This window comes from Bombina bombina, chromosome 5, assembly GCF_027579735.1.
Source record: "Bombina bombina isolate aBomBom1 chromosome 5, aBomBom1.pri, whole genome shotgun sequence".
NCBI classification, from domain to species: Eukaryota; Metazoa; Chordata; class Amphibia; order Anura; family Bombinatoridae; genus Bombina; species Bombina bombina.
The window spans coordinates 293,588,643-293,602,783 of record NC_069503.1 but is presented as its reverse complement, the minus strand read 5'-3'; the positions used below and the strand labels follow the sequence as shown (position 1 = coordinate 293,602,783).

The window sequence follows — 14,141 nt, the reverse complement described above, 5'->3', positions numbered from 1 at the left end:
CTTATGTCCCGCCGTTTCTATGCTAAACGGATGACACTCCTCAGACAAAAAGCAAATAAGCAAGTCGAAGAGGCCCTCTGACCCCTATGCTTCCCGGAAAAGAAAACAAACAGAGAAAGAGGTTTGTCTAAATTCCTTGTGGCCCTTCAAGGCACAAACCACATCCAGAAATACGTTATAAACGTTCCTTAGACGAAGAAAGATTAGGACATAAGAAAGGAAGCACAATCTCTTGATTGATGATGCGAATTGACACAACCTTAGGAAGAAATCCTAACTTGGTTCGTAGAACAGCCTTATCGGCATGAAAAGACAGATAAGGAGGGACGCATTGCAAGGCAGCAATCACAAATACTCTGCGTGCAGAAGAAATAGCCAGTAGAAAAGGAACCTTCCAATACAACAATTTAATGTCTACCTCATGCATAGGCTCCAACGGAGCCCGTTACAAAACCTTAAGGACAAGATATAAACTCCAAGGAGGAGCCTTAGATCTAAACACAGGTCTGATCCCAGCAGAGCCTTAACAAATGGCTGCACATCTGGAAGCTCTGCAGACCTCTTGTGTAGTAAACCCAGACAGGGACGGAAACTGTAGCTTCAGGGGACTTGCAGAAAAACCCTTCTCCAGTTCATCCTGGAGAACAGAAAAAGTATGTCCTCCAGACCTTATGATAGATGCGACGAGCTTGAATGAGAGTAAAAATAACTCTCTCAGAAAACCCTCTCTTGGCTAGGACTAAGTGTTCAATCTCCACGCAGTCAGCCTCAGAGAATCTAGACATTGATGAACAAAGAGACCTTGGCCAGCAGATCCCTGCGACATGGTAACTTCCACATGGCATCCCCACTAGATCCGCAAACCATATCCTTCGTGGACAAGATGGAGCAGTCAGTATCACTGATGCCTGCTTGACTCTAGCCACTACACTAGGAAGTAGTGATAACGGTCACCTCCAAAGGCACCGCTAATGCATCTTTTTGCTCCGCCTGAGGGTCCCTGTACCTCGACCCCTATCTGCAAATCTCTGCAAACACTCGGGATGGAGAGACCCTTCTCCTGGATGAAAGGATTGTCTGCTGAGGAATCCGCTTCCCAGTTGACCACACCCGGAATGTGGATCGCTGACAGCGAACAAATGCGGGTCTCCCCCACACCAGAATTCGAGATACTTCCCTCAAAACTAGGGAGCTTCTCGTTCCCCCCTGATGGTTGATGTTTGATTGGAATCTGATTAACTTGTACGAACCCAGCAGAGGACAAGCCTTCAGAGCATTGTATATTGCCCGAAGATCCAAAATGAGATCAGGAGGGAGCTTTAGCTCCTGAGACCAGATGCCCTGTGCCTTCCTGGCACCCCAAACGGCTCCCCCATCCTGATAGACACGCAACCATAGTCACAATCACCCAGGATGGCCTTGAGACGGACGACCCTCAGGACAAGTGATCCGGACAAAAACTCAAATCAAGAGAGCGATTTTCTCAAATCAAGAGAGCGATTCTCCCGATTGATTGTCCAGAGAAATCTGTTGAGACAGATCCGAATGATCGCCGTTCCACTAGTTCAGCATGCGCAGTTGCAACAGTCTGAGGTGAAATCTGGCAAAGGAAATGATTTCCAAGCTGGACACCATGAGACCAATCACCTCCATACACAGAGCCACAGATGGCCTTAAGAAGATCTGGAGGGAGAGATGTTGAAGCTAGCTTGCAACGTCTCTGGTCTGTTATAAATATTCACATGTCTATGGAGACTATTATAGTACTCGAGAATTCTACGTACTTGATACAAGAGAACTATCTCTAGATTATCTGCCATCCATGGGATCGAAGAAGACAGAGGAGATATTCCAAATGGTCCACTCTTCAAAAAATTTCTTCAGCTAGACCAAACGGAAGGGCAAAAAACTGGAAGTGCTGATACAGGCATGCAAACCTTAGGAACTGGAAGTGGTCCTTGAGGATTGGTACGAGAAGGGAGCATCCTTCAGATCTATTGTTGTCATGAACTACCCCCCTCAAATGAGGGGAAGAATGGACCTTATTGAGTCCATTTTAAACAAGGGGACATTTAAAACCTGCTTAAGCACCTTAGGTCCAGAATCAGACGGAAAGTTCCCTCCTTCTTAGGGACTACGAAAAGGTTTGAATAGTATCCCAAACCTCTCAATGCAATAGGCACCGGGACATAATTCCTAGAGGGCAGATCCTGTACACACCCCAGAAAGACTTCCCTCCTTTCTGGTCAGGAAGACAGAAGGAATCTGCTCTTGGGTGGCTGAGACTTAAAACCTATCTTGTAGCCCTGAGCTATGACCCCCCCGACCCATGGATCCTGCAGGTCCCTGAACCAAGCGACTGAAAGGGCAAAATACTGTCCCCTACATGACCCAAAAGAGGACCGGGGACAGCCCATTCATGCCGACGTAGACTCAGTGGACTTCTTGCTCTGCTTGGATTTATTCCAGAACTGAGCCGGCTTCCAAGAGCTCTTGGTTTGCTCTGGCTTAGCGAAGGACAGCTGACATGGGCTTTATCAGAACGAAAATTGTCCCTTAGATTAGATCATATACTCTTGCGGTAAGAGGGCACCCTTGCCCCCTGTGAACGTGGAGATAATTGAGTCCAGGCCTGGACCAGACAAAATCATTCCCTTAAAAGGAGGGAATAAGTCTAGACTTAAAAGTCATAGCCACAGACCATGACTTCAGCCAGAGCCTGACGGGCCTGAACAGAAAAAGCTGAAGCCATAGCAACCAAATAAACTGCCTAATAGCAGCACAGATATAAGAATCAACAACCCTCAAGGCCGTAAATATTTTCTGAGTAACGTAGAGGGGATCCTCCACCCCGATCAAATCCTATAAGGAGTCACACCAGAAGGTAGTTTCTCCAGTAACCGCGGCAACAGCCGCCACTGGTTGAAACAAATATCCAGTAAGTTGAAACATCTTAACAGAGTTTCCATCATTTATCCATTGGCTCTTCAAACGAAGAACTATCCTCAAGCGGGATAGTAGTACGTTTAGCAAGGGTGAAGATAACGCCATCCCATTTAGGGACAGAACCTCACAACTCCATTGAGAGTCCAGGACCGGGGACAATTTGTTAAAGGGAGAAGAGGGGGAAAAGGAATCCAATCCTGTCCCATTCATTGTTAATAACGTTCGCCATCTAACAGGAGCAGGTAAGGATAAGGTAGCACCCTGTCCTCAAACTCTATCCAATTTAGGAATTAATGGTTCCATCAGGCAATTTGGCCTCTGGAACCTCTGAATTCACCAAAAACTTCCTTTAGAAGAAGCGCAAATTCATAAACTAAAGTCTGGTTCCTCCGCAGCCGGAGGTTTAGAGGCAGCAGACTCCAGCCCAGAATGTTCAAACTCTGAAGTCTCAGAAAGAATGGAAAAGGTAAGAAAGGGGTGCTAAAAAGCAATCTGGATATTTGCAAAAAGATTAATCCTTACTAATGTGTATAAAATTTACTACGTGTGATAATCCTAAAATGATTTTTCTTTTGGATGATGAACAATTTCTTAATTGAACAATTATTAATTGAAAAAAAGTAAATAATTAAGTAAAAGGTGTTGGGATGTGAATAAAAGAAATAAGTGAATGTTTATAAAAAATAATAATAATGTGTTGTGGACATAAAAAAAGTTTCTAACATAGGTTCTTAATCATTTTATGACTGAGTGCTAAAACATATATTATGTGCTAAAACTTATATAGTCTCCTAAGTGTTGAAAATAAAATAAAAAAATAGCCACAAACAGTTAATAAGGAAATGTGTGAGGATAAAGTGATCAGCCTAAGAGGTAGTTAACTATGGCAATCCTACAAGTTTGTCTTTAATAAGGGATCCTGAGTATAAATGATCCTGAGACTGTGTATTAAAACTGCATTTACTTCAGAATTAGCAAACAAACCGGGATGTATCAAGATAAGCATACAAAATGATTTAAGTATAAAATGCTGATTTAATAAACTTAGATAAATACAAGGTAAAGGTATATGCAAAAATCATTATTAAACTATTATTAGGGAAAATCTAGTAAGGTAAAAATAAAAATAAAACTAACACCGGTGTAAGTTATACCTGCAAAACGTTAAAAAATCACCATTATTTCAAACATTAAAAAATACAATTGAGAAATTCTTAGAAACAACTGATAATTACACAGAAAGTGTAATCAAAAAAACATATAAACTGTAAAAATAGGGTTGAGATAAGGATACAAGTTGATTGATGTTAGAGCATTTAACAGTCCCAATCTTTCTGTATTCAGTAAGCGCTCAGAGCAAATATATGATCTGACAATCTAAAAGCTTTTGCACAATGTATCCATAAGCATAATGGTTGTAATATAAGACAATGTTGCAAAGTGTTGTCATTTCTTCCGTAACCAATCAAGCGTGATGTGAGATACAGTAATTTATAGTCTTGCTGTGAATACTTTTAAACAATCCGGAGATATATTTGATCACAGTACCTTTAGGTGTTTAGGTGTAATGTTTAGAGCACCTCTCTCCTCTCTGTTGGCTTTCCAACTGTTGATAGATCAGCTGTGGGGTCACATGGGTTTCATGGACCAGTGGTGCAGGGTTCCTCTCTTGGAATAGGGTTAAGATATTAGGGATTAAAACAAATATTGACAGAGAATATAAAAAAACTTTTTATTTTTCATATGAGCATAAAGAAAACAAAAGTTCCACTTCGTATGGCACTGAAGGAGTTAACATAAAAGATCACATGACCTAAAGTGGCTAGAGGGAAAAGGGTTTAAAAGAGAGATCAGAAGGAGCTGAAGGGTATCTTGAGAAAGGCTTTGTAGAAGCCGATACGCGTCGATCCAACCTAACAGCTCACAACAACACTGTTTTTTTCTGGCACCCAGGACCGCTGCACCTAACCCTGTTGTTTGAATTAAAGAAACCGAGGTTAGCAATAGGACAGCAAGAGGAGCCGTGTGAAGAAATTATCAAGGAACATAGTGCGCGCACTTAATTTAAAGAGAGGAACCCTGCACCATTGGTCCATGAAACCCATGTGACCCCACAGCTGATCTATCAACAGTTGGAACGCCAACAGAGAGGAGAGAGGTGCTTTAAACATTACACCTAAAAGGTACTGTGATCAAATATAGCTCCGGATTGTTTAAAAGTATTCACAGCAAGACTATAAATTACTGTATCTCACATCACGCTTGATTGGTTAAACGGAAGAAATGACAACACTTTGCAACATTGTCTTATATTACAACCATTAAGCTTATGGATATATTGTGCAAAAGCGTTTAGATTGTCAGATCATATATTTGCTGAGCGCTTACTGAATACAGAAAGATTGGGACTGTTAAATGCTCTAACATCAATCAACTTGTATCCTTATCTCAACCCTATTTTTACAGTTTATATGTATTTTTGATTACACTTTCTGTGTAATTATCAGTTGTTTCTATTTCTCAATTGTAATTTTTAGTATTTTTTAATGTTTGAAATAATGGAGATTTTTTTACGTTTTGCAGGTATAACCTACACCGGTGTTGGTTTTATTTTTACCATTACTAGATTTTCCCTAATAATAGTTTAATGATTTTTGCATATATCTTTACCTTGTATTTATCTAAGTTTATTAAATCAGCATTATACTTAAATCATTTTGTATGATTATCTTGATACACCCCAGTTTGTTTGCTAATTCTGAAGTAAATGCAGTTATAATACACAGTCTCAGGATCCTTTATACTCAGGATCCCTTATTAAAGACAAACTTGTAAGATTGCCATAGTTAACTACCTCTTAGGCTGATCACTTTATCCTCACACATTTCCTTATTAACTCTTTGTGGCTATTTTTTTTTCTCAACACTTAGGAGACTATATAAGTTTTAGCACATAATATATGTTTTATCACTCAGTCATAAAATGATTAAGAACCTATCGGCTAGAATTAGAGTTTTGTCGGTAAAGACCCGAGAAGCTAACGCTGCTTTTTTCCCCAGCGCACCCTTAAGACAACGCTGGTATTGAGAGTTGTCTGAGTGGCTGTGTTAGGCTCAGAAAAGGGAGCGTTGAGCAGAATTTAGCTTCCCTTCAACCCTCAATACCAGCGTTGCCTACGGTAGCGGTGAGCTGGAAAAACGTGCTCGTGCACGATATCCCCATAGGAAACAATGGGGCAGTTTGGGCTGAAAAAAAACCTAACACCTGCAAAAAAGTAGCGTTCAGCTCCTAACGCAGCCCCCATTGTTTCCTATGTGGAAACATTCTCTAAGTCTGCACCTAACACCCTAACATGAACCCCGAGTCTAAACACCCCTAACCTTACACTTATTAACCTCTAATCTGCCGCCCCGGCTATCGCTGACACCTGCATTTTATGATTAACCCCTAATCTGTCGACCGGACACCGCCGCCACCTACATTATCCCTATGAACCCCTAATCTGCTGTCCCTAACATCGCCGAACCCTATATTATATTTATTAACCCCTAATCTGCCCCCCCAACGTCGCCGCAACCTAACTACAAGTATTAACCCCTAATCTGCCGACCGAACTTCGCCGCCACTATAATAAATGTATTAACCCCTAAACCGCCACACTTCCGCCTCACAAACACTATAATAAATTGTATTAACCCCTAATCTGCCCTCCCTAACATCACCGCCACCTACCTACAATTATTAACCCCTAATCTCCCGCTACTATAATAAATGTATTAACTCCTAAACCTAAAAGTCTAACCCTAACCCTAACACAATTAAATATAATTTAAATTAAACAAAATAATATTCCTATAATTAAATAAATTATTCCTATTTAAAAATAAATACTTACCTATAAAATAAACCCTAATATAGCTACAATATAACTAATAATTACATTGTAGCTATTTTAGGATTTATATTAATTTTACAGGCAACTTTGTATTTATTTTAACTAGGTACAATAGCTATTAAATAGTCATTAACTATTTAATAGCTACCTAGTTAAAATAATTACAAAATTACCTGTAAAATAAATCCTAACCTAAGTTACAATTAAACCTAACACTACACTATCATTAAATTAATTAAATAAATTACCTATTATTAGCTAAACTAAAATACAATTAAATAAACTAATCTATAATACAAAAAAACAAAACACTAAATTACAAAAAATAAAAAAATATTACAAGAATTTTAATCTAATTACACCTAATCTAAGCCACCTAATAAAATAAAAAGCCCCCCAAAATAAAAAAAATCCCTACCCTATTCTAAATTACAAAAGTAATCAGCTCTATTACCAGCCCTTAAAAGGGCTTTTTGTGGGGCATTGCCCCAAAGTAATCAGCTCTTTTACCTGTAAAAAAAATACAATACCCCCCAACATTACAACCCATCACCCACATACCCCTATTCTAACCCACCCAAACCCCCCTTAAAAAAACCTATCACTAACCCCCTGAAGATCTCCCTACCTTGAGTCGTCTTCACTCAGCTGAGCCGAAGTCTTCATCCAATCCGGGCGATGTGGTCCTCCATCCGGTAGAAGTCTTGATCCAAGCGGCAAAGAAGAGGTCCAACTAATAAGGTATACCAAAGCGCCAACTATACGAAGGCTGGGTCTGGACCTAATGCAATATTGTCAAACGATTACAATAAACAATTTATTGAGTACACAAATAAGTTAAAAACATGGATCCATGTATAAACAATCAAATTTATACAACAATAATAGCTAAATGAATAGTTAAAACAAATAGTTATGTAACGGATATAGCATTTAAAATTGTGCAAACATTGCTCTTAAAAATATTCATAAAAAAATCCAAATTTAGTATAAGGCTCACAACAGAAATTCAACTTTGTGTTTACCATATACACATACACAAATTTGTACAGCAATAATAGCTAAATGAATAGTTAAAACAAATAGTTAAATAGCAGATATGGCATTTAAAATTGTGCAAACAATGCTCTTAAAAAATATTCCTAAAAAATTCCAAATTAAGTATAAGGCTCACAACAAAAATTCAACTTTGTGTTTACCACATACACATAATAGGTGAAATATATTAGTCAGTTATATAATATTATCTAACCAATAATGTTCTCGATTCTATGCAATACTAAATATTGCCAATAGTGACTAATGTGTAAGGCTCTGAGTAAGACCTTTAACTGTGTGTTTACCACATACGCATTGTCAAGTAAAAAATATTGTGACAGCAATAAGCCAATGTAAAGAATGTGTATCAAAAAAGTTGTGTGCAAAAACTAGTGTACAAAAGATATTAATGGTCAAAAAATAGGTTGATCTTCAAAAAACGTGAATTAAGAACAAAGATTGTGAAAAATGAAAAAACAAAAATTTACAAAAACATTGTGGTGTGTTCCAAAAGTAACTTATATAAATGTAAATAATAGTCCAAAAAATAGTCCAACAGTGAAAACTTAATAGAAAAAATAATCCAACAATAAATTATAATAAGTAGTGTGTCTCTTTAAGAAAAAACAATAATCCTTAAAGTGTTGTGAATCCTAACAGCAATAGTTATGGTGATTTTCCAAGTGTTTTATACTGAATAGCAGTGTCAGTACTTGCTAGCCGTTTTCCAACCCAAAATTCTATCTTCTTGGCAAATATTTTGTTATAATCCCTGGATGATCCTTCTGTAAAAGAAAGATATGATGGTGTAGATTGTTTTTAGATCAATAGAAAATGAAATTGTGCTTACCAGTCGACGCGTTTCGGTCACAAAGAGACCTTTATCAAGACAACACTTTAAGGATTATTGTTTTTTCTTAAAGAGACACACTACTTATTATAATTTATTGTTGGATTATTTTTTCTATTAAGTTTTCACTGTTGGACTATTTTTGGACTATTATTTACATTTATATAAGTTACTATTGGAACACACCACAATGTTTTTGTAAATTTTTGGTTTTTCATTTTTCACAATCTTTGTTCTTAATTCACGTTTTTTGAAGATCAACCTATTTTTTGACCATTAATATCTTTTGTACACTAATTTTTGCACACAACTTTTTTGATACACATTCTTTACATTGGCTTATTGCTGTCACAATATTTTTTACTTGACAATGCGTATGTGGTAAACACACAGTTAAAGGTCTTACTCAGAGCCTTACACATTAGTCACTATTGGCAATATTTAGTATTGCATAGAATCGAGAACATTATTGGTTAGATAATATTATATAACTGACTAATATATTTCACCTATTATGTGTATGTGGTAAACACAAAGTTGAATTTTTGTTGTGAGCCTTATACTTAATTTGGAATTTTTTAGGAATATTTTTTAAGAGCATTGTTTGCACAATTTTAAATGCCATATCTGCTATTTAACTATTTGTTTTAACTATTCATTTAGCTATTATTGCTGTACAAATTTGTGTATGTGTATATGGTAAACACAAAGTTGAATTTCTGTTGTGAGCCTTATACTAAATTTGGAATTTTTTATGAATATTTTTAAGAGCAATGTTTGCACAATTTTAAATGCTATATCCGTTACATAACTATTTGTTTTAACTATTCATTTAGCTATTATTGTTGTATAAATTTGATTGTTTATACATGGATCCATGTTTTTAACTTATTTGTGTACTCAATAAATTGTTTATTGTAATCGTTTGACAATATTGCATTAGGTCCAGACCCAGCCTTCGTATAGTTGGCGCTTTGGTATACCTTATTAGTTTTATCTTTCCATTTTGACTACTAGGTGTCAAATTATCAAAGCCAGAGGTCTTATTTAGTAGGCGCTAGGTGTACTCCACTAGCAAAGAAGAGGTCCTCCATCCAGGTGAAATCTTGATTATAAATCCTAAAATAGCTACAATGTAATTATTAGTTATATTGTAGCTATATTAGGGTTTATTTTATAGGTAAGTATTTAGTTTTAAATAGGAATAATTTAGTTAATTATAGGAATATTATTTAAATTTAAATTATATTTATGTTAGGGGGGTGTTAGGGTTAGACTTTTAGGTTTAGGGGTTAATACATTTATTATAGTAGCGGCGACGTTGCGGGCGGGAGATTAGGGGTTAATAATTGTAGGTAGGTGGCGGTGATGTTAGGAAAGGCAGATTAGGGGTTAATAAAATTTATTATAGTGTTTGCGAGGCGGGAGTGCGGCGGTTTAGGGGTTAATACGTTTATTATAGTGGCGGCGAGGTCCGGTCGGCAGATTAGGGGTTAATACTTGTAGTTAGGTAGTGGCGACGTTGGGGGGGGGGGCAGATTAGGGGTTAATAAATATAATATAGGTGTCGGCGATGTTAGGGGCAGCAGATTAGGGGTTCATAGGTATAATGTAGGTGGCGGCGGTGTCCGGTCGGCAGATTAGGGGTTAAAAAAATTATTATAGTGTTTTTGCGATGTGGGGGTCCTCGGTTTAGGGGTACATAGGTAGTTTATGGGTGTTAGTGTACTTTATAACACAGTAGTTAAGAGCTTTATATTCCGGTGTTAGCCCATAAAGCTCTTAACTACTGACTTTTTTTGGCAGTAGGAGTCTTGTCGGTAGAGGGTCTACCGCTCACTTCTTCCAAGACTCCAAATACCAGCATAAGGCAAATCCCATTGAAAAGATAGGATACGCAATTAGCGTAAGGGGATCTGCGGTAGCCTGGAGTCGAGGTAAGGAAGTGAGCGTTAGACCCTTTCCTGGCTGACTCTAAATACCAGCGGGCGGCCAAAAGCAGCATTAGGCTAAATCTAGCCGTATGTTAGAAACTTTTTTATGTCCAAAACACCTTATTATTATTATTTTTTATAAACATTCACTTATTTCTTTTATTCACACCCCAACACCTTTTACTTAATGATTTACTTTTTTCCAATTAATAATCGTTCAATTAAGAGATTGTTCATCATCCAGAAGAAAAAACTAAATTTATGCTTACATGATAAATTTCTTTCTTTTGCGATGTACCGAGTCCACGGATTCATCCTAACTTGTGGGATATTGTCCTTCCTGACAGGAAGTAGCAAAGAGAGTACCACAGCAGAACTGTCTATATAGCTCCCCCCTTAACTCCACCCCCCAGTCATTCAACCGAAGGCCAAGGAAGAAAAGGAGAAACTATAAGGTGCAGAGGTGACTGAAGTTTACATAAAAAAATACTATCTGTCTTGAATAGACAGGGGGGGGCCGTGGTCTCGGTACATCGCAAAAGAAAGAAATTTATCAGGTAAGCATAAATTTTGTTTTCTTTTGCATGATGTAATGAGTCCACGGATTCATCCTAACTTGTGGGATACCAATACCAAAGCTTTAGGACACGGATGAAGGGAGGGACAAGACAGGAACCTAAACGGAAGGCACCACTGCTTGCAAAACCTTTCTCCCAAAAATAGCCTCCGAAGAAGCAAAAGTATCAAATTTTTAACATTTTGAAAAGGTATGAAGCGACGGCCAAGTCGCAGCCTTACAAAACTGTTCAACAGAAGCATCATTTTTAAAAGCCCATGTGGAAGCTACCGCTCTAGTAGAATGAGCTGTAATCCTTTCAGGAGGCTGCTGTCCAGCAGTCTCATAAGCCAAACGGATGATGCTTTTCAGCCAAAAGGAAAGAGAAGTCGCCATAGCCTTTTAAACCCTACGTTTTCCAGAATAGACAACAAACAAAGAAGATGTTGCCTGCAAATAAAATTTAAAAGCACAAACCACGTCCAAGTTGTGCAACAGACGTTCCTTCTTACAAGAAGGATTAGGACACAGAGAAGGAACAACAATTTCTTGATTGATATTCCTGTTAGTAACAACCTTAGGTAGGAACCCAGGCTTGGCACGCAAAACTACCTTATCAGCATGGAACATAAGATAAGGAGAGTCACATTGTAATGCAGATAGTTTAGAAACTCTTCAAGCTGAAGAAATAGCAACTAGGAACAAAACTTTCCAAGATAAAAGCTTAATATCTATGGAATGCATGGGTTCAAACGGAACCCCCTGAAGAACTCTAAGAACTAAATTTAGACTCCATGGCGGAGCAATAGGTTAAAACACAGGCTTAATTCTAACTAAACCCTGACAAAAAGCCCGAACGTCTGGAACATCTGCCAGACGCTTGTGCAACAAAATAGACAGTTTAACACCTCTTCTCTTTACTCTTCCTGCTTAGAGCCAGCAAAGAGAATGACTGGGGGGGTGGAGTTAAGGGGGGAGCTATATAGACAGCTCTGCTGTGATGCTCTCTTTGCTACTTCCTGTCAGGAAGGACAATATCCCACAAGTTAGGATGAATCCGTGGACTCGGTACATCATGCAAAAGAAATAATTTTAGGATTATCACAAGTAGTAAATTTTATACACATTAGTAAGGATTAATCTTTTTGCAAATATCCAGATTGCTTTTTAGCGCCCCTTTCTTACCTTTTCCATTTTTTAAAACACTGTGTAGTCAATTGTGAGAAGACTACACTAGCAAAGGAGGCTTTATCTGGAGTGAGGTGTAAAGTTCATCACTTGTCTATATTTGAGTTTTATAAAGAACTTCATCCTCGGATAACCCTCAGTTAAGTCCAATAAATTATTTGATGTACTCTGGGAAGGAGTGCAATATGTAACCTTTCGCTTGCGCTTAGCAGGGCGAGGTAAAGCATTAAAGGCCGCAGACCACGCCATCTGAACTGTGCAGTAACGTCTGCTGAAAAAAGGTCCCCTCCAGATGGAGGATCAGCAATGATACAGGAAAAACTGCATGTGTAGAGATATAAGAATGTAGGGTACGCACCTCACTGGACGACAACTCCTCAGAGGTGGACGGCTTTGTGGTATCAAACATGTTTGATGTTATCACATTATCAAGGCATATAGAAAATAATTGAGAGGGCGGAACTAAGGCCTCCTCATGGTGAAAACAGGAATTACTCATTAGGAATAGGGAGTGCCTTCTAAAGTAACAGAAAACTCCATCGCTAGTGCAATAAACGGAGAACTATAGAAATAAAACAATCTTATTGTATTAAAAAAAAAAAAAAACACCTTATACCCCAATGACTGGGGCACTCACCACCTACTATGACCCAAACAGTAGAGAGATTTATTACACCTCTCTGATAAACACCCGGTCAGGAAAAAGGGAATGAATCACATGGTGCACAATGCAGGACCGCCCCTGCTAATAGAAAAAGCGTGCCAAGCTTGTAAGCTGCACAGCTCTCAAAGTGAAAGTGAAACCTGTATATTACATAACAGCCTATGAGCCCATAACATCTCACACATAAAAGCAGCATAAAATCAAATAAAGATATAAGATTATCCCCCCTGTTCAATAATCCCCCTAAAGAGATATTAACCCTTGATTCTATACAGATAAAATGAGTCACAATGTGACCCTGTCTTCTTGCGTTATCATACATGTAAAAAATATGAAACAATCTTACCAGAATCTACACCGTGGAACAGGAACACAGCCCTTCAAGTGAGACAGATAGTAGCATCATTTCTGACATGGTGAAGAAAGCAGGCAGCGAAACTCGTCAACGCTGATTGCCTATGGAGCTGTTAATATGAGTCGGGATGGTTTCGCAGAAAGACTCTCCCTACATCTCCGGACTCTAACTTTCATCCATGCTCTCACTGAGAGACTGACAGGACTACTTAAAACTTCCGTCCCATCTCGAAGAGTACTACCCTCCATAAGAGACTACTCCGAAATCTTCTAACACTTCTCTGCCAACCTCCTGTGACGAAGGCAAAGAATGACTGGGGTTATGAGGAAGTGGGGGAGGTATTTAAGCATATTAAGATGGAAAGAGTAACTTTATCACGTGCAATTAAAACATAGTTCTCCATGATGAAAATATTCTAGGTAAATACAAACAAGGTACGTGTTTTAATATATTACAGACGGTTTGTCTTAAAATTGGCAGGAGAGCTTACATATTTGACAAAAATATTGTTTGTAAAAAAAATTTTTAAAAACACAATGTTTTCAGATAAGGGTAGGGATGATGCAAAGGTTTTAACTTCCCCTTGATTACAGATGTCTAAATTCTGTTGTAGACTTTGCTACTATAGAAAGAAAAAAGTCCACAACAGGTTTAAAAACCAAAGTAATCTGAGAATATTCTTCTTCATCACTGTACTAACATATATGATTTATAA

The 14,141-nt window shown here is 38.1% G+C and overlaps 1 protein-coding gene across 1 annotated transcript in view; it reads right to left on the bottom strand.

The window, feature by feature from the left end:
- VPS50 (VPS50 subunit of EARP/GARPII complex) overlaps positions 1–14,141 on the bottom strand; it is a 994,344-nt gene that overhangs the window by 867,510 nt on the left and 112,693 nt on the right. The gene's annotated exons all lie outside the window — the stretch shown is intronic.